The sequence below is a fragment of the Tinamus guttatus genome, unplaced genomic scaffold, assembly GCF_059628265.1.
Source record: "Tinamus guttatus ecotype Peru unplaced genomic scaffold, ASM5962826v1 Tinamus_guttatus_pri_ptg000242l, whole genome shotgun sequence".
Classification (NCBI taxonomy): domain Eukaryota; kingdom Metazoa; phylum Chordata; class Aves; order Tinamiformes; family Tinamidae; genus Tinamus; species Tinamus guttatus.
The window spans coordinates 4,692,329-4,710,923 of record NW_028288776.1 but is presented as its reverse complement, the minus strand read 5'-3'; the positions used below and the strand labels follow the sequence as shown (position 1 = coordinate 4,710,923).

General features: G+C 38.9%; 1 protein-coding gene across 2 annotated transcripts in view; it reads right to left on the bottom strand.

The window, feature by feature from the left end:
- The window catches only part of ZZZ3 (zinc finger ZZ-type containing 3), a 56,413-nt gene extending 38,278 nt beyond the window's left edge, over nt 1-18,135 (bottom strand). For both annotated transcript variants that reach the window (XM_088526078.1, XM_088526079.1), the window contains exon 1: nt 18,050-18,135. The gene's annotated coding sequence lies outside the window, so the exon portion shown is untranslated. The remainder of the gene's footprint in view (nt 1-18,049) is intronic.
- Nucleotides 18,136-18,595: the final 460 nt, after the last annotated feature.

Sequence of the window (18,595 nt, the reverse complement as noted above, 5' to 3'; positions counted from 1 at the left end):
CAGTAAGACCAATTTAAGAAAAATCCAGCCTGGAAGGAACAGGTTCCTGAAAGTCTTATCATTTGTTCTACTTTTAAACCAGATACTTTATCAAACAAAACCAACACCGGCCAAGAACTGGAAAGGGTAGTTTATCATGATTATTTTCTTACGTAAGCCACAGGAGTTCACTAGGCCAGACATACCCATTTTCAGGGCAGGGGGGAGGAGGAAAAACAAAACAAAAACAAACACACACACACAACTTAGGAATAAGAAAATAAAAATCATTAGCAGAAAACAAAGTTTGTAGTTCTTCCTGCACAAAATTACACTGAAGAATGCATGATATTTAAATAGGATCTATGAAAATGAATACAGGATTAACCTCCTCTTTTCCATCACATAAAGTCTCCCTCCCACCCCCTGCCCCACACACTGCTTTTCCTTTCTTCCGCCAAAACAACAAAATAGAGAAAAAAGAGTGAATTATTTGGCGATGCACATCTGCCCCTTTGTGTTTCCTCCAGCTGCTCTTGCAGTCAGCAAGCAGGGATCAGAAGGGCTGCACTGACTTTCCCCAGTAGTGAGGGCTGTCTTCTCTGGGAGCTTTCTTGGAAGATTAAGTATAGTAGAGGCCTAATTCCTTATCTAGACACACTTATTCTAACAGAAGAGTGCCAGGTTAACTTAAAACATTTAGAAAGCAATATAAACTAACAAATGCCCTTGTGCCTGAAAAACACTCTCTCAAGCTAGAATAAAAATAATCATGGGACTATACCAGCATAACTATACAGCAGCATTGCAAAAAAGTAACCACATCATCAAATTTCTTCTCTTTGTAGGCATGCCCTAACCTGCTTTAAGTTTCTTATAAGCTAGCCAAATTAAAAGTCTGATCTGGAATCATGTCGTTGAAGCATCTGCCTCAGAGCACTCTTCCACCCTGCTGCCTCTCCCCTCAATTCTCAGTCACAATAACTAGTCATTTCTGAGCACAACATGGAATAAAAAACAATCTTGCTCAAGACCCAGCTAATCTTCCACGAATTTTTCTACCTCCTTGTTTTAGGATAGGAAATTGAAATTTAGCATAATAAAGCATTTAAGGACCAAAAGTCTTGGTGGAACTGAAATGGAAGAAAGGTTAAGAGGAGCATTAAAATGAACAGATAGGGAGGGAAAACTGTTTAGGGGAACAGCAAAGCAGGCAGATGCTGCCTAGGGAAGGAGAGAGACTGGAAATCCCAAAGACCTGGCAGAAGACAGATCCAGACTGTGCAAGAGGGAGGCTACAAGTGGGAATTACGGGAAGTAGTGGTCAGATAGACCGACCGACCTCAAAGGACCTGGGATACTACCCAGTCATAACAAATCTGTATGCAGCACCTCAGCACGCCATCCTGAGCATTTGTCACAAATATTTGTGACAATTCTGCCAACACAAACACAAATATTTGTAGAACTGTATTATGAAATGAATCTAAAATAGGTCTGAGATAAAAATATCTTTCCTTTTTTCTTTCCAGATGGGTCAAATTAAAGGTCAGAGTGCTGCAGGACAGCAATGAGATTACTTGGCCTGAACCAAAGACTCAGATGTGAACTTCATTAGGGTGATATTCCCACTAATGTCACAGGATTATACCAACAGAATATCTAAGAAAAATGTGATTTAATTCCAAATAAAGTTGTTATAACAATATGCAGAAACTATCAATCATAAAAAGAAATTCAATTTTTTCCAACAGGTAGACAACTGTTGGGGATCACCAAGTACCTAATCACCATGCTGACAGCATGCATATGAAAAGGAAACTGAAGAAAAGCAGTGCTGCTTTCGCTTCTTGAAAGCCACAAGACGTTCACGTTTGTGGAATCCAACACCGCACACAGCTACCGTGACAGATGCACTTTCAGAGCAGTGAACTGCAAGCATCTACCTTATGAAATATACTATGGACATACTGCATGAAATACTATAAACAAGATGTTTTATTCCAGATTTTTATTTCATATGCAAAATCACTACCTAAGCATCACAAGGGCTACTGTAATGACAAACACTGAAGTAAAAGGCCAAGCAGTGTGACTTGAACATACCAGGTTGTGCTTAAAGGTGCTGCTGCAAGGGTTACAAAGGCAAATATCAAACCAGAGAGTTTGGAAAATGTAGGCATGAGCCATTTAATACTTTGTGTAAGACATTTTAGTGTTATATCAGAATTAAGAAGTTTTTGTTCTGTTTTCCTTCAAAACTTCCTATGTCAATCCCTGCAATCCCAAGAAGACAAGAAAGAAAAGGGACTGGTATGTTCTCATTACATTTATGAAAAATATTTTAACCACTTGTCTTCTACCTTATATTACCTTTGACTATCTTTGACTCTATCTAGGAGATAAGCAAGTTATGCTATAAGACTAGCAAAACAGGATGTTTTTCTGCAGCCCTAAAGACAACCCAACTCTGCCATATCCACCTTATCTCCAACACTCGAAATGCTTCATGTTCCTGTGCCCTGCTCTGTCTTCGAACCAGATGCATCTTCTCAGGTTGCCAGGAGTACAGGCATCCCTCGTCATGCAAGCTGATACTGCAGGTCTAACTGTACCACCACTTATCAGGTAACCCAATACATGACTCTTGTGTGCTAGGACACTGGAAAGTAACAGACTAGCTTAGGACAAAACTAAATTTTAACCCTGAATCTAAGTATTGTAGTAGGCTACTACTAAGAATGATTTGCCTTATGTCTCATTTTGATGTTTTTAAGTCTTAGCTCTTGTAAACACATGCTTGGCTATGTTATGACTGACTTGGATATATTTATTAAACTACACACTGTAATTGAACTGATTGCATGAAGTCAAGTCCCTGGCTTATAGCAAGAGATGCATCTATTTTCTGCTATATCCAAGTAAAGATTGGACATCTGTTGAAAAGTTCCCCTGATAGGTTCATGGCCTCTGTGCTCAACAGTATTTCAGCAACCAAATAATGAGTGATACATGGCAAAAAATCCCATTTCTATTTTTTATTTCAGCCTTCATACATGGGATTATGCATTTTCATGGTCTTTTTTCTTTTTTTTTCTTTTTGCTGTTTGTTCTGCCAGTGAGATTTAGCCACATAGCCTACTTTGCAGATAATCTTTCCAAGTGTTTTTGAGAAAATTCCAGTTCTCATCATCTCATCTCAGTAGTCCCCGTAGTATTGGAAGGCAGCCTGACAGAAAGTCAGATATCTGCACTTATAAACCTTTGTTGTACAATTTACTCTTAGATTCCTTCCAAATTCTGCCTGGCAAGGGCCACTCTGCTTGTTAAGCAGACAGGCCACGTGTCCTTCTATGCTTCCGTGTGGTAATGACACTCTGATGCCCTCCTCCTCTGTTCAGGTTGGTATTTAGTGACACAAATCTGTGCTCAATAAGGCAGCCATTATGCATATTCCACAATATTTGGATTTGGAAGTGTCAACCGGCAAGTAAGGAAGGTGATTTAAGTGCATTAGCAACTGCATTGTTTAAAAGCTCTTAAAATGAGGGCCATTCGCTACATCCTATTTGATTTTGCCTTGTCTCTGGACACAGAAAACTTTCAATATGAACATCACTGCACATCATCTTCAGTACAGCATGCTTGCTATTAACAGGGACCTTGATTCAAGAAAAAAAAGGTATTCTAAGAGTGGTCCAAGTTCACCTAGCACATTATTTCATGTCTATATCTAACTACCTTCACATAGCTGGAAAGAATTTTCTTGATCTAGCATTAATGGTGGTCTACTTTTCTTCTTTATTGCAGTTGTAATTTATTTAACTCCAGAAGGACTATGACTGTATCACATGTGATTTATGTGATTTTGTTTTGTGTCGTTGTAATTCTGCTTTCTTCTCCTATTCAACTCAGAAAGGCTTTGTAGGTCCACGACATTTTCTGATAAACAATATGTTGCTTTTAATTTCCCATGTTTCCCGTGACCTGTTTAATCTATGCATTTAGCACTATTTGGAAATACGCAAACTGTTATTTCTGACCTGCATTTACATTTAAAATCTCAGCCTTTTAGTCACTACTTGCTTTCTTAAAATGGAGTTTCTTGGTTTGAAAACTTGGACATAAAATGCCATTGTCATCCTGTTTAAAAAAAAAAAAAAACAAACTCATAAGATTACTTTTTCTCTAACATAATTGCAGGTGTTTGCTTTTCCTGCGACCATTATATTTTGTCTTTAGGCTTGCTCCACTTACATTCCTCATCTAGAGGCAGGCTCGTTGGTCAGTTTGAAGTTTCTACAGCCTTTGGCATAGTAGACTCAGATCACTGATTCATGCTTTTCATCTTTCACTCCTATTAAAAGGCACAATTTGGTCATCTCAAAAGATTCAGCCAAAAGAGCAAGACTTCTCACAGACTCACTACAGCTATATCTCAACTTTTTTTTCTTCCTTCTAGGTGTCTTACCTTGTTGAACATCTGATATCTTTTGGAAATTCAAAAAGCTTTTCTAAAAATTTGTAATATTTTACACAGTTCCTCTAAAATTTCTATTAATATTCTGCATATGGTTTATATACCACTATAGCTTACAGTTGCAATGCTTTTCTTTTTTTGTTCTTTGCTGGGCTTTGTAACATTAGGAAAATCCAAGTATTCTGCTCTGATCATTATTGTTCTTCCAGGCTGTTTTGTTTTTATAATAATGTGTTTATATTTTCCTGCAGCTGTATGAGAAAATTCACCTTCAAAATAATGCTCACTGTTCAAATATAAAATGAAAGACTCCTACAACCTGCAAAACTGATCTGATTCTATTATTTTTTTCCCTGCTGGCGGCATATTTCATCAAGCACTTTCTAAATATGTCCCATGCACCAGACACCGCAAAGTTATTCTTCAGTTACAGAGCAAGAGTGACTTACCACATACACACTGAATTGTGTCTTAACTGCCAGAGTGTTAACTGACTGGCTATTTTAAAAAAACTCTTCCTCAATGACTTTAAAAGCAATCCCATTAGCTTAAATTTCATACATCTTTCCTCACTAACATGTAGCCCTTCTTTTATTTCTTAATGTTCATTTTCTCAACATACAGGGTCAAACCAAAGGTGTATTCAGTCCGTGCTCTCCTTTCAACAACAGTTGTGAGTAGAAGTCTAGGGAAGAGCAAGAAATGAGCAGGAAAACAGCAGACTTCCCTCCCATCCTTTCTAGCTTCTAATTATTTTCAGCTCAGAGTCCTCCTTAGTTGCATGTGTTTAACCTGTTTATATTAGACTAGATGACCTCTAGAGGTCCCTTCCAACCTTAAGCATTCTATGATTCTATGATATTCTTATATATGAAATTTGACCTTCCTCCACAAAGCTCCCATAAATCTTTGGCATTCAAGCTAACCACTGCTGTATTTGTAAATATGTGTTCTAATGTTTATTTTTTACAAAAAGGAGGGAAAGATTCCAACATACAAATATAGGTAGTATGACAAGAATATATTTCCAATGTGGGCACTCTCACAACCACCAACTTGAATTTTAACTCTTGTCCTTATTGCTTTCATTTGTGCCTATTGACAGAATGATTCTTCTGTGTTTTATTCAGAGCTCCCTTTTCTGCTTCACTTTCTATGCTTTTGCCTGTATACATTTTTTCAGAATAAAAATACAGTTATCCATGATAGAAAGGCACTGCATAAACAGAGCGTGCCTTTTCAACTGCAGTGCCGCAGTTGTTTTGAATGGCAATAGGAACACAGTGACTACTGGTAGCCTAGAGCTCTGCATATGCTTGTAATTATAATCAACACTAATAGAACATATCAGACACAACGTTAAATAACGCCTTGCCTCTTCATTTTTTCTGAAACTCAACTAATTTCTGATGCTTTTACCTTTCAGCCTTCTCGAGGTGACAGCATTCACAACTGCAGGAGTATTTCACTGATTTTATACTTCATCAGGGTTAATTCAATAAACCAGTGCCAACTATGATCAAATTTTAATAAATTATCACAGCATTTAACCTTCTATATAGAAAGCTATGTGAGACTGTTACCTAATGTTCTTAACCGCATCTTATTTCCAAAAATATAAAGATGCTGCTTATCCTACCATTCCTCATAATTGCCCTGTAACAGCAGGTAAAAGGACTGAAGAAACATTAAAAAGGCTGTTCAGGTTCCAGATTGAGCCACCAGAGAATTTCTCTAAGCACAAGAACAAAGGAAGAGCGCAACACTCTCCCTTCAGTGTATTTTATCACAGGCTCTGGCAATAGGAGCTGTCAGCAGCTGGGTCAGACAGTGTAAGTCATATAGTTTCCATACCTAGCCCAAGCAAATGAGAGGTGACTGCCAGAGTTCAGATATTCTCCTAAATGGCTTCTCCCTCACAACAGCAGCAAATCTGCACTTGCTGTTACTTCTTCTCATTCTTCACAGGCTAGCGTGAGCTTTGCATCTGAAACACGCACTAGATCACTTCTCCCACTTATTAAGTGACAACACATTTGCAAAGAAATTAGATAAATCGTTGACTAACCTGAAAAATTGTGTTTATTAGGGCTTTATATATTAACTTATACCAGTATACTACTAAACGGAATTTCTCTTAACACTTTCTCCCACTGAAACATTCAGTTGTAGAGATTTAACTACTAAAAATAAAACCCTTTTTATTACTAGACTGAATATAAATTGATCAGGGGCTTTCTAAGCTTGCCATGGCCATGATTTAAATCTTCCTATTATAAATCTGAGAATAAGCATTAGAAGCAGTTACAAAACTAGAAGTCACTTCATTCATTTTGATAGGCATATCCACAGTGCATTTAAAACATTTTCAAGCAAAGAGGTCCATACAAAAGACTTTGCAACAGCTTTAAAAAAAAAAAATGCTTACTACTTGCCCATGAACTCCTAAAAAAGGTTTTGCTGACCATTTTGAAGGACACATCTTTCAAAATATTGTAGATAAAAGAAATTTAAGAGTGCTATTCTAAACCAGGTGCTATACTAATTCCTTTCTTAGTACCTCTGCAGAGCTGGCACAAAGTCTTAAGTGAGGATTAACTTGACAAATGCAACGTACATGCCATTCATAAGACACTTTATGTTCCAAAATATTATCAAAAAGAGTAACTGGTCATCAGTTCTCTTAGAAAGCACTTAAAATTTCTGTCTCTACAATATGAGATTACTCAGCTATGAACAACTATTACCTGCAGCACAATGCTGGAGCCATAAAAGAAAAAGAAATAAACGAACGAAATAGCCCCTAAGCAACCCTCACTTCATATGTTACTTCATGATTTTGAAAATAAGTTTCTGCTTTTGTTTTATCACCCATTCATTCAGCACTGAGATCCTTGTGTAACCCTGACACAGGACTCTGCCACAATAAAAAAAAAAAAAAAAAACCCAACAAGCATCACTTTTACCATCTCAACGTGATCAGAGTGGCTTTCTTCCCATAAGCACTTAATTTAAAAAAAATAATAAGTGAAAGTTTATAACTTTCACTGAAAAAATCGTAATTGAGACCATCTTCTAAACATTTAAAACAACAGCCTAATTTGCACAGCTCAGGAGATAAAAAAAAAAAAAAACAAAAAACAAAAAACTTAAAAGCAAATGCAAATATTGAACATACCCAAGCAATGAATGCAATCCCTCTACAAAACCAGTATTGCATCCTCTCCTTTATTTTATAGATGTTTACAAGCAAACAGTAGAAACAGCAAATTCAGAAAATGCTCAAGGATCTTATCTAACAATCTACAAATTTAGATCAATTCTACTAGGCTTAAAATAAACCCTCTCATTTAACATTTCAAAATAGCAGGACCACTTCAATTGAGTTAAAGCACTCTTAAACACACACATGTGCAAACTTTGTACACTGTAAAATACTGGTTGTCAAGAGTTTCAAGTCCCCAGTTGCAAAAGATAACTAAAATCCTGTGCTTAAAGTGGGAACTAGTCCTTTACTGTGTTCTGGACATGAATTGGATTTTCCTTGTTAGTTGAAAACATTAAAAACTTTTTAAAATCACCTTTAGCGATGAGAAAGAGCAAAATGTTTGTGTATTTAAAGAGTCGCTTAATAATTAAAACTGCAAATCCATATGTGAATTAGCAGAATCATAAATGTGTTGTACTAGATCCTATGCTTGCCAAATAAGGATACAGTGATTCAGTGATAAAAACCTTTTGTAGTAGATTGAAATCTCTTTCAGCACCCCCCTTAATTTAAAAAGGATTTTACTGTTGCCCAGGCAGAAGCTGTGAGTAAATATCTGTACTTTGGGTAATGATGTAGTGACCCAATCACTGCAAAAAGTCATAAGAGAAGCTGGATATAAATGCTGTGTAAACCCTCCAATATCCTGATTTTGTAACTGTATTTGCAGACTAAAAGTTCTATAAAGATTTCATTTTTTTTGCATGCCAATTACTGCAACATTCCTTTTTCAACCGCTGCTCCACTTATATTCATTCTGGAGCACTTCCTTGTCTTCCCTATATCTTTCTAATATCACAATCAATTCCCCACCCACCTATTTTCTCACTCCTCATCACAAGGGTTGGCCCACACTCCAGCTAGCCTTCAATCACTCTCTCTCTAATTTTTCAACAAGGCTTCCTGGGTGAGGTTTCATTTAACTGTTATTTAAGCCACAAGAAGGGGCAATCCCTTTCCCCTGTCACTCTCAGGCACATCAGCCTGATTTCTCCCATGCACTTACGTTAGTTCAATCTGATCCTGCAATGAGCTGATTTAGAAAATGCAACCCCCTACAAAGAGGCCATTATTTTCCTGCTGATTTAGCTCCCTAAGCAGGCTTGCCGTAACGGTCAAAGGAGCACAGGTGCTAGCAGAAAGCAGGGGTCAGAACTATGTATTTTGGTGATAGAGACCCATTGGATCAAGCAATAGGAAACGTAAGGCTGTCTCTCATATTTTCTTTGTAAGCATGAGCACAGTTAGTTCATTTAACATTCGTTTAATTCAAAACTCAACTTTATCACGATGAAGATAAAAATGTTTGATATCTGATGCACAGAAAACAGCTGCACTGCCCCGCTGTTTCTGCCCATCTGTATTCCCCAGCGATAACCTTTATTACACTGAAATTGTTAACTCTTTGGGGCAGTGTTCTTCATGGCTGCTCCACAAGGCAGGGGTCAAGGTATCTCTTTTACTTTCCTTTTACTCTGCACTGCTGTTCACTAGAATATAAAACTGCTAGAATTTTATTGAAAATTCAACTGAAGTCCAACTGAAGCAAGTCTTCACTGACAGAACCCACGGCACAAAAAAGCATCAGAAGGAGGGAAAAAAGTAGACTTCGTGCATTCCGTTTTATTACCAATTCAAAACTTTGGGCTCTTTTTGGCAATTTCTGCTTGTGCGAAATGCAGTCAGTGAGGATCAAAACAAAATAGTTGTCCAGGCTTGCTACAGAATTTAATTTTCAAAGCGCAAGAAAAGCAAACTTTTTTTTTTTCTTTCTCCAAAGCAGTATCAAGAGCTAATCAAGCAGGGAAGCTGTAACCACAGCGTACATGTAGTAAGACACACACTTAAGGGAAGATGTAGAGACAGGCTTCAATTTTAGCTAAAATCCTGACATTCATGCCACTTCTGCAAACCAGGTCTACTGACACAACGGACAGGATGAGAAGAGATGTCTACATGATTATTTGATACTAGTCATACTACAAAACTGTGGCAACACATGAACTAAGTCTGCAAATGGTACCAAGAATGTAATTTATGAAGACTCTCCAGAGACCTAGAGTTTCTCATGGAGAATTTCCTGAAAATCTAGGGTGGTCTCTTGACGAGAATTTCCTGGTTCCAAGTTAAATACGGATTTACGACAACGTGAGAAGGGCTTAAAAAATAAAATAAAAAGTAAAACAACAATGAAACTTAGGCGCAGCTAAATCAAATATAAGCTACACCCTGGAAGCAGGAGACAAAGGTCTGATCACCAGTTATCTCCCAACTGGAAAATCAACAAGAGTCAATACACATCAACTAAAGCAAAGTTAAATGACCTGCCCTTACCATCAAATTCCTGCGAAAGATTCTCTTTCATTCACTTCTGATTCACTTCTGAACTGTAATTATCCAAAGACTTAAAAAAAAAAAAAATAAACAGGAGAGACATAACTGAAATTCTCAAATATTGACAGGAAATTAGTTACCTACTTTGGGAATGAGAAGAAGATTGTCACAAATAAAACAATTGAACAGCATCTTGACAGTCATCTCAACATTTTAAGAAACCTTATCAGCATGAAGCCTGTTCCTTTTGTGGAGAATCTGAAAGATCCTGCAGCAAACAGCACTTGTTCATAATGAAGTATATTTATGAAAATGAAATATACATATATAGAAGGCTCTTGCAGATTTGCAGGCTTCTGCTTGGTTCAAGAATGACTAGGATCTTCAAACCACACAAAAAAGCTTACTGACGTAAGACCTATCACCTAAAGAGCCTTCAAATGAACGGTGGAGTAGGAAAGGAAATCTGAAAGAGTCAGATTTTACTTTTGGAAAGCAATTTTATTTGAACTAGGGAATCAAATGAGAAACAAATGTTTCTAATTATCCTTTTTAGCACTGGCTGTGAGGCAGCAGCTATGTGAAGAGCCTTCTCTCTATAAAGTATCTTAGGAATCCTCTTAACAAAGGATCAGTGGATTCCCAATTACGTGAGCCACAGATATTCTCAGCTGATCTCACTGAAGAGAAATGAGATAAGCAGAACTTTGTTCTATTAGGAAACCACTTCCACATAAACGAACAAAAAATTGTGCAAATAAATATGAAAAATAATTGCATTACTGCATCCTGTACAATAATACTGTGAATAAAGATTTTCAGCTTTTGTGCATTTTTGCACCTGCTAGTATATAGGATAGTTTCCAGAAAACTGATGCAATAAACACCATGATTATCTCCGACAGAGGGGAAAAAAAAAATGCAGCCTTTTTTTCCTAGGACAAATAAATGAAGGAGGAAAAAAAAAGTGCAGACAGAAGACTGCAAAACACTGAGAACTTCTGATTAGCTTCCTTCTTCCTTAAGTCTAGCTTTGGAGGATATCCAGAGAACAGCACTAGCAGAAAAGCAAAGCACAGAAATATTGCCAAATCCTTTGGAGTAACAATATACATAGGGTAATTACAATAAAAAGCAGTATCATCTGGATGCCAGTTACACTTTCACAGCTGCACAATGAGAAACTGTAAATAAAAAGAATCTAGCAGGTAGAAGATAAAAAAAAGCATCTATATATTCTAACTTTTGAAACAATATTTTGCTAATCATTCTGATTTGCCAAAGAAATTGTATATACTTGGTAACAAACAAAAAAACATCTGTCATTATTTTAACGAATTGCCACACATTTGTCAGTCACTGCCTATTTAACTCCTCCAAACCAGTCTGCAAGAAATGCTTCTCCAAATGCCAGGCTTAAAAACAAAACAAAAACAACAAACAACTTTTCTGCTTCATAATTTCTCCTTACCTCTTCAGTTGGAGCTTAGGGAATAGGTGCATCTGTCTCTGCCTAAGTCTTAAGTCTTCCTGCCCTTACTGTGTGACACAGTGTGACCCTTCCATAAATACTCTACAAGAAAGGCTCTGTACTGCAGTGATACATATAAGAAAAAGAGTCCCTGGAACATTTAACACATTTCAGGAAAGCAATAAATTCCTTCTTCTCCATCATTCCAACAGAATGAACAGCGCTTGCTTCCTCCCTTGAGTTTTTAGAAATTGGATTGTCATTATTAGCATTGAAATCACATTTAACAGAAATAAAGTATAAGAAACCTTTACAATTAAATTTTATCATGTTTTAATGTATTGCCATACACAAGCAAATACTACATCAGTAACTAAGACAGTGCCGAATCAGTTAGCAACATCTCGTTTGTCAATTTTTCATTAGTTACTACAATCAGAATGACGATACCCTCTTGAGCTAAATATAGTATAATCATAAAGTACAATATGATATATCTTTACATAGAATCCATATCATTGGATGGAATGTTGGTGGAAAAATGCCCTAAGATGAATTACAGTTAGGCAGTAATAGAGAAAGGTGTTATTCGATTTAAATTCTGCATACTTCTCCAAATGCTGATTTACAAATTTTGTTTCACTTTAAGCCTTTTCCTAATTATGGAGCATACACATATATGCAGAAACTACCCTTCATTCATCCGTAAGCCGGGAATAATGTTGTGAAACATGAGAAATCATAAAATCTTGGGAAAAGGCCGTAAAGAAATAAGGCAGCTGATTGTTGTAACAAATTGTCTAGTATTCTTGATCCTAACGAGCTTTAACAATCCATCACCTCAAGGAGAAATCAGAAGAGCTCTCGGATCGCATTTTGCTTAGTATCAGCTTAGATGGTAAAAAGCAAAACTTTCTGTGCAGGCTCATCCATGTGGTATTATTGCATGGCAATGGGGGCATGAAAAACTGAAATCTATTTCTAGCTCAAGGAATACAAACCCCTTTTAATACACCAATTCCTCAGGAAGATGAACTTATTTTATAAGTGTTAATCACCCCCTCAAAACACATTTCACAGGTAATAACTGTTATCTCTATTTTACACCTAGAAGTTGCACGATTTGCCAATGTGCACACAATCTATTTCAGAGCTTCAAGCACACCTGATTCTCTGTCTCTCTTGACTAAAACTTTTAATCCTTACTTCTCTTTAGAGAAGTCTTCTAGAAGACTTAGACTGCAGCTCAGTTAATTTGTATTAAATCATAAGGACCATATAATAAGGCAAAGATATCAAGTCTACCAGGAAAATTCTTTTCAAAGTGGTTTGCTGTCTTATTCTCCAAAAGAGCTCAGCAAATGCTTAAAAAATACATACTAAAAAAAGTTTAATCAGCATATTTGAAGTATTTTTACCAACTGCCCCATTTGGATGGGACAGTTCTTTGCTCTACTAAGAAGAGTTTTTGAGACTTTTTAAAAAGACTTTTAAAATCAGGCCAGCAAAATTACAGATAAATATAAATATGGACAGAGATGTTATGCTGACAATTCATGCCACCTCCTGTGCCAAGGACTGCCAAGCCTAAACCATTTCTAAAAGGTAGTTATTTAAACCTTTTCTAGAGTACTTTCAACAGTAAATATCCTATTACCTCCCTCAGATAGTTAACCCTGTGATTATCTATCTGTACAGCTGGAAAGCTTCTTCTAGTATCTAAATCTCCCTTGATGCTATTTAAGACCATTATTTCTTGTCTGTCTCTAAGGAATGTTATATTCTTCTCTTTACCATACTTGAAGCTTTTTATGATGTTTCTCCCAATTCTACAGTACTCTACGGTATCCCACTCTCTGTAGACTGAACAAGCCTAAATCTCAATCCTTCATTTTTACAACTCTCTTCCAGATACTCTTCAATCGGTTCAAATCTGTTTGAAGCACAGTCTCCATCAATGCTATACTGTCTCCATCAACAAATGGAAACACTACCTTGAACACAGCAGATTTTCACACCTTACACAGCAATCGTGTTCATACCTCCCACTGTAACACTTGTTTTTTTCATAAAGCTATACATGACTGATTTATGTTCACTTTAAGCTACTGCTACTTAACTGCAGAACTACTGCCCGGCCAGTTGTTTCTTACTTTATATTAAGTTTTTTTTGTTCCTTCTCAAATGTATTATTCCGTATGCCTTTACTGAACTGCATCCTATGCATTTCAGCCGATTTGTCAAGACCATTTTACACTCTAGTGCCTGCATTCCTTCCCAGATTTGTCCTGTCCACACACTTAGTAAATCTGCTTTGTTCCATCATCCAGTTCACAAACTGAAAGACCCAACAGGATTAAATTCAGAAAATACACCTGCAGAATTCCACTTGATGCATTCCTTCCATTTGAAATGTCCTCAGAGCATTTAATTAATAAGTAACTAACCACCATGGTAAATCTTCTCTGACAGAATCTATTTTTGGTGTTTCTGGATTCTTTAGCTGTGGACTACTTTAGCAGTACTGTACAGGCAGACTGTCTTTCAAACATGGATACTCAGGGGACTCTTAACATTTCCCTTCCCCTTTAATGTATTTGTACGTGACACAGTAACCCAGTTGCACGACTCCTCCAAATTTGAACTTGGGCTATATTCTTGTTTTCCCTTTCTGTACTAGAGAGACTCCAATTCACAGAGGATTTTTCAAAACTGGTGAATTCCAAGTCTTTACATATATGAAGCAAAAAAACAACAACAAAAACGAGTATGTCATCATTGTGTACAAACAGGCAAACTGTCAGTCACATTCCATTGCCCTTTTGATTTTTATATTTTCCAGCTAAAATGTTTTAAATATTTATATATGTGACTAAAATGTTTAAAACAAAGTACAAATCACTACAAAACCTGTAATATGAACACATGCCAAGGAGAGCAATCAGATATGTCTCATGACAAAGCTGTAAAAGACTGATAAAAATCTCACTGCTGTATTAGTGATAGTCTCCAAAAGTCAAGCTTTTACTCCAACCGTTCTTAGCAGTAGCTTGTCTGACCTACATGCACCCATTAATCAAAATAAATATTTTTGTTCCAATACTGCATTTACGTCTGAATTAGTAAAAACATCTCTTAAGATCTTGGGTAGTTGAGCTGTCTAGCTTGCCAACATTCATGTTGCTACGTCTCCTGATAAAGCTGGATGCATCAGAAAAAAAACGGGGAGAGGCTAACGGCAAACTGTAATAAATGTACAAGGAGGATCAAATGTTTTCCCACGCAACAAGGGAAAAGCCAGCGAGCAATCAGCTTAATGCAAAGCAAAATATTTAAATTGGGTATTAAGTAAAACTTTAAACAGGGGGTGATGAACTGCTGAATAAGCAACACAAAGAGGAACTTCTTCATCGGAGGGAATGATCTTGGTACGTGGCCAAAGGGCAGAGGTTTGAACTAGCTTATCTCTCTACGTTTCAACATTTAACTAAATTCATTTTAAGCATTAAACATAATCATTAAACATTAGAAGAACTTTAAAGATTTTTAAACTGTTGTAAAAAAAAAAGTATTTTGTTCAAAGATATATTAAAACAGTATGAAGAATGATTTAAGAAAAAGCAGTGCAAACTTTATGCTAAATATCACGTAAGTTTTGAGTATGAACTGTACGAATCATCAACCTATTATTCAACAAAATCAGTTCCTGAAGATAAAATGAGTACTGATTACTTTGATTATGAAACTGCAAGTGATCAAAGAAACTTTTTTAAAAGCCTATTCCTTAAAAACTAGTGTCCAAAACAGAAAGAGAAGACATTATTTAAGGTTTAGCTACAGGTTTGTTTAACTCCTAAAGTACTTTAAAGAACCAGAAAAGTTTCCACAAAAATAAAATAAATTATTCTGAAGTTTTCCTTACAATGAAAACAGTTTCTGAACCAGAAGTCATATTTACTTAAAGCTAGAACAATATAGCCCTAAGTGTTACAGTGCAAAGTTTACCAGAAGCAACTTCTTATAATAAGCAGCTCAATTTCCAGCAAAGAACACTTAATTTGGAAACTAAGAAGAAACTTTCTCACTACAGAAGTGAGAAAGTTTCTCACTTCTACCACTTCACTCCCGCCTACAGAGGTGGCAGAATTTTCTTGCTTTTTAAAGACAAGTTCTACAAATATCTGTCTGGAATAATCTAAGTATATTCAATCCAGTGCTAAAGAGAGGGAATGATAAGTCTTCTAGTCCTGGATTTATAGAATTTATGCATGTGCAAGGTATATCTATGGTCATAAGAAAGTATCGAATAACAAGTTTTCTCCTGAAATTGCAGTCTTCATGACTGCAGAAACCTGTATCTTTCATTCCCTTACAAACCAAAAGCTTCAATTTTCAGGGAAAATCAAAGCAAATGCCAAACTACTCGCTTTCAAGACTTTACAGAGAGTTTTTCGGATGTGAAAGAGTAACACTTAACAACAAAAATTCATTAACAACTGGAAATAGAACAGACTGACAAGGCTTCTATTGCAACCTCCGAGTATTTTCAGAAAGATGAAGAAACCACTTTTCATTTTGCTCATGTCAGCATGATAGATAGTTCAGAAAAATGTCTCTCCACCACAAGGTGGTCAACCAGAGAACTCCACTGGACAGAGCCCAGTATCCTCACAGCGTCCAGAACGGTCTGGAAGAAAAGAAACCATAAATTCTGTCTGTCTCTCAGAAGCAGTGGGGGAGTGAAGCTTTCATTCTATATGAGACTATGTATGTCTGACTACAGAATCTGTCTACACAAATGTGGTAGAAACACTGACAAATATCTGAGCAGTCACATGCTGCTCAGCTGTAGGAAAAAAAGCCCATATATTCTCAAACCTTGTGAAATAAAGACATAGTTATTTGTATATATTAAATATGTGATAGCCCTGAATTCAAAATCTATATGCTACTCCTCATTTTTCAGAAATGTTAAATGAGACAAAACATGCATGCAGGTGAAGTTCATCACTAAATAGCTTAGTGACCAAACCACTTAATATAGTCTATCTCTTAGAAATGGTACACTTACCATACACATTTCTTTGCACACACAACACAAATAAAGATTTATTTCAGTTAACGGAAATTAAACGAAGAGTGGGAACAACTACCAAAACTGGACTAAACAACTTCTAGTCACAGAAATACGCAGAAGTATTTCAGTATAAGATCACAACTTCTCCTTCTTATTGATATCTACAGAGTTGCACAGCATAACAGTAAGGCTTTGTGAAGGACTGTAAGATCAGGCCAGATTTTTTTTTTTTTAAATGAAATAAGCATGACAGTGTGGCAAAAAGCCTGCCAACAAAGCTGTTCAGGTCCTGAAAGACTTATTAGAAGTCATACACAATGTTAACCCCTCCTACTCCCTTCTTGGGCAGTGGTAGCTTTATGACTGACATCATTGGGTCAAAATTTCATCTTATTGTCTCTTAATCAGACTCTACTAATGCTAACATTTTACCTAGATTTTACATACTTACTGAATCCTTTTCCCTTGCACATTATTTTTCCCCCCGAAATAAACTTTTTTTTGTTCAATTTTGATTAGATTCAATAGTCCATGTCTCACTGCACTGTCATGTTACAAAAAAAAAAAAAAACAACAAACAAACTCTGCAACAGTAGCGTGTCAGCTTACTTTCTAAGGTATTACAGGCACTTATGAGAACAACCAGACTTCGCTAACCCTGCATCTCCAAACCCATTCTGAACGACGAGGACGAGCTGCTAGACAAGGAAAGCAAAGCACCATTTCTAACAACAAGTTAGAAACATACCCAGAAGATACGCCCTCAAAGCCTGCACAATTTGGTGTTTAAAATAAACTCGAAAGTACGATACACCTAGAGCTTCACCCTGAAGAACTCTGTAAATGATCACTTAGCTATTAGAGCAGTACTGACACTAGTACCAACAGAAAACACGTGCACACCCACCACGAACCTACTACCCTGCATTTAATACAACTGGGAACATTCTGCGGAAAGAGATGCCCCAAATCAAGTCCGGAGAACAGTCTTTTACACAAGTTTCAGCATCAGTTACACAGCGGCCCAAACCGGACTGCTGAAGGCAGTGTTATGCTCCAAGCGCTGCAGCGCTTCAGGTGAGCAGCCAGGGGAGGGATATAAGGCAAGGAAGGGTCAATAACGCGAGGAACGGCAGTCCCGTGTGCCTCCCTCTCCGCCACAGACACGAGGGCGGGAGGCCCTCGTGGGGGCCGGTCCGGGGCGTGTGGCCGCGTGGGGCAGCACGAGGCCCCGCGTGGGGGCCCGGGCGGCGGCGAGGCCGGGCTGGGGCAGCGCCGGGGCAGGGCCGCGCCGCGAGGTGAGCCGAGGTGAGGCGGGGCAGGGCCGGGAGCGGAGCCAGCGGCGCTTCCGCGCGGCCGGCGCGCCCGCCCCGCCACCCGCGCGGCCCGGGAGGAGGAGGAGGCCGCTGCCAGGGTCCCCGCCCCCCGGGCCCCCGTTACCATTTCCCAGCACGCCCAGCGCCGCTCCGCCATCCCGCAGTCGGCCCGTTCCCGCGGGCGCCGCGCGCCCTCGCGAGACTTCCCGCCGCCGCCGCCGCGCCTTCCCGCCCCTGCGGGCACGCGCACGCCCCGCCCCGCCTTCAACATGGCGGCCGCGGCGCCGCGCACGTGTCGCGGCCGCGCGGGGCCGGGCAGCGCGCGCGCCCCCGCGGACACATCGGCACGTAGCGCGAGGGGCGGGGCGAGGGGCGGGGCCGCGGCGCGCGCGCACGCGCACGCGGCGCCGCTCGGGGCCAGCTGATTCGAACGGGCCGCGCGGAGCCGTCGCCTCCGCCCCGCACGCGCGGGTCACGTGGGGCTCCCCCGCACCCCCCCCCCCCGCACTCCCTCGCTCTCTCCTCCCGCCGCCCCCTCCCCTCGCGGGTTCCGCGCGCGGCACCATCCGGGTCCCCGCGGGCCGCGCCGCCGCCGAGCCCTCACCTGGCGCCCGCGGCTCCCGGCCCGGCCGCGCCGCGCTGCCCCCGAGCTGCCCGCACCGCGCGGCGG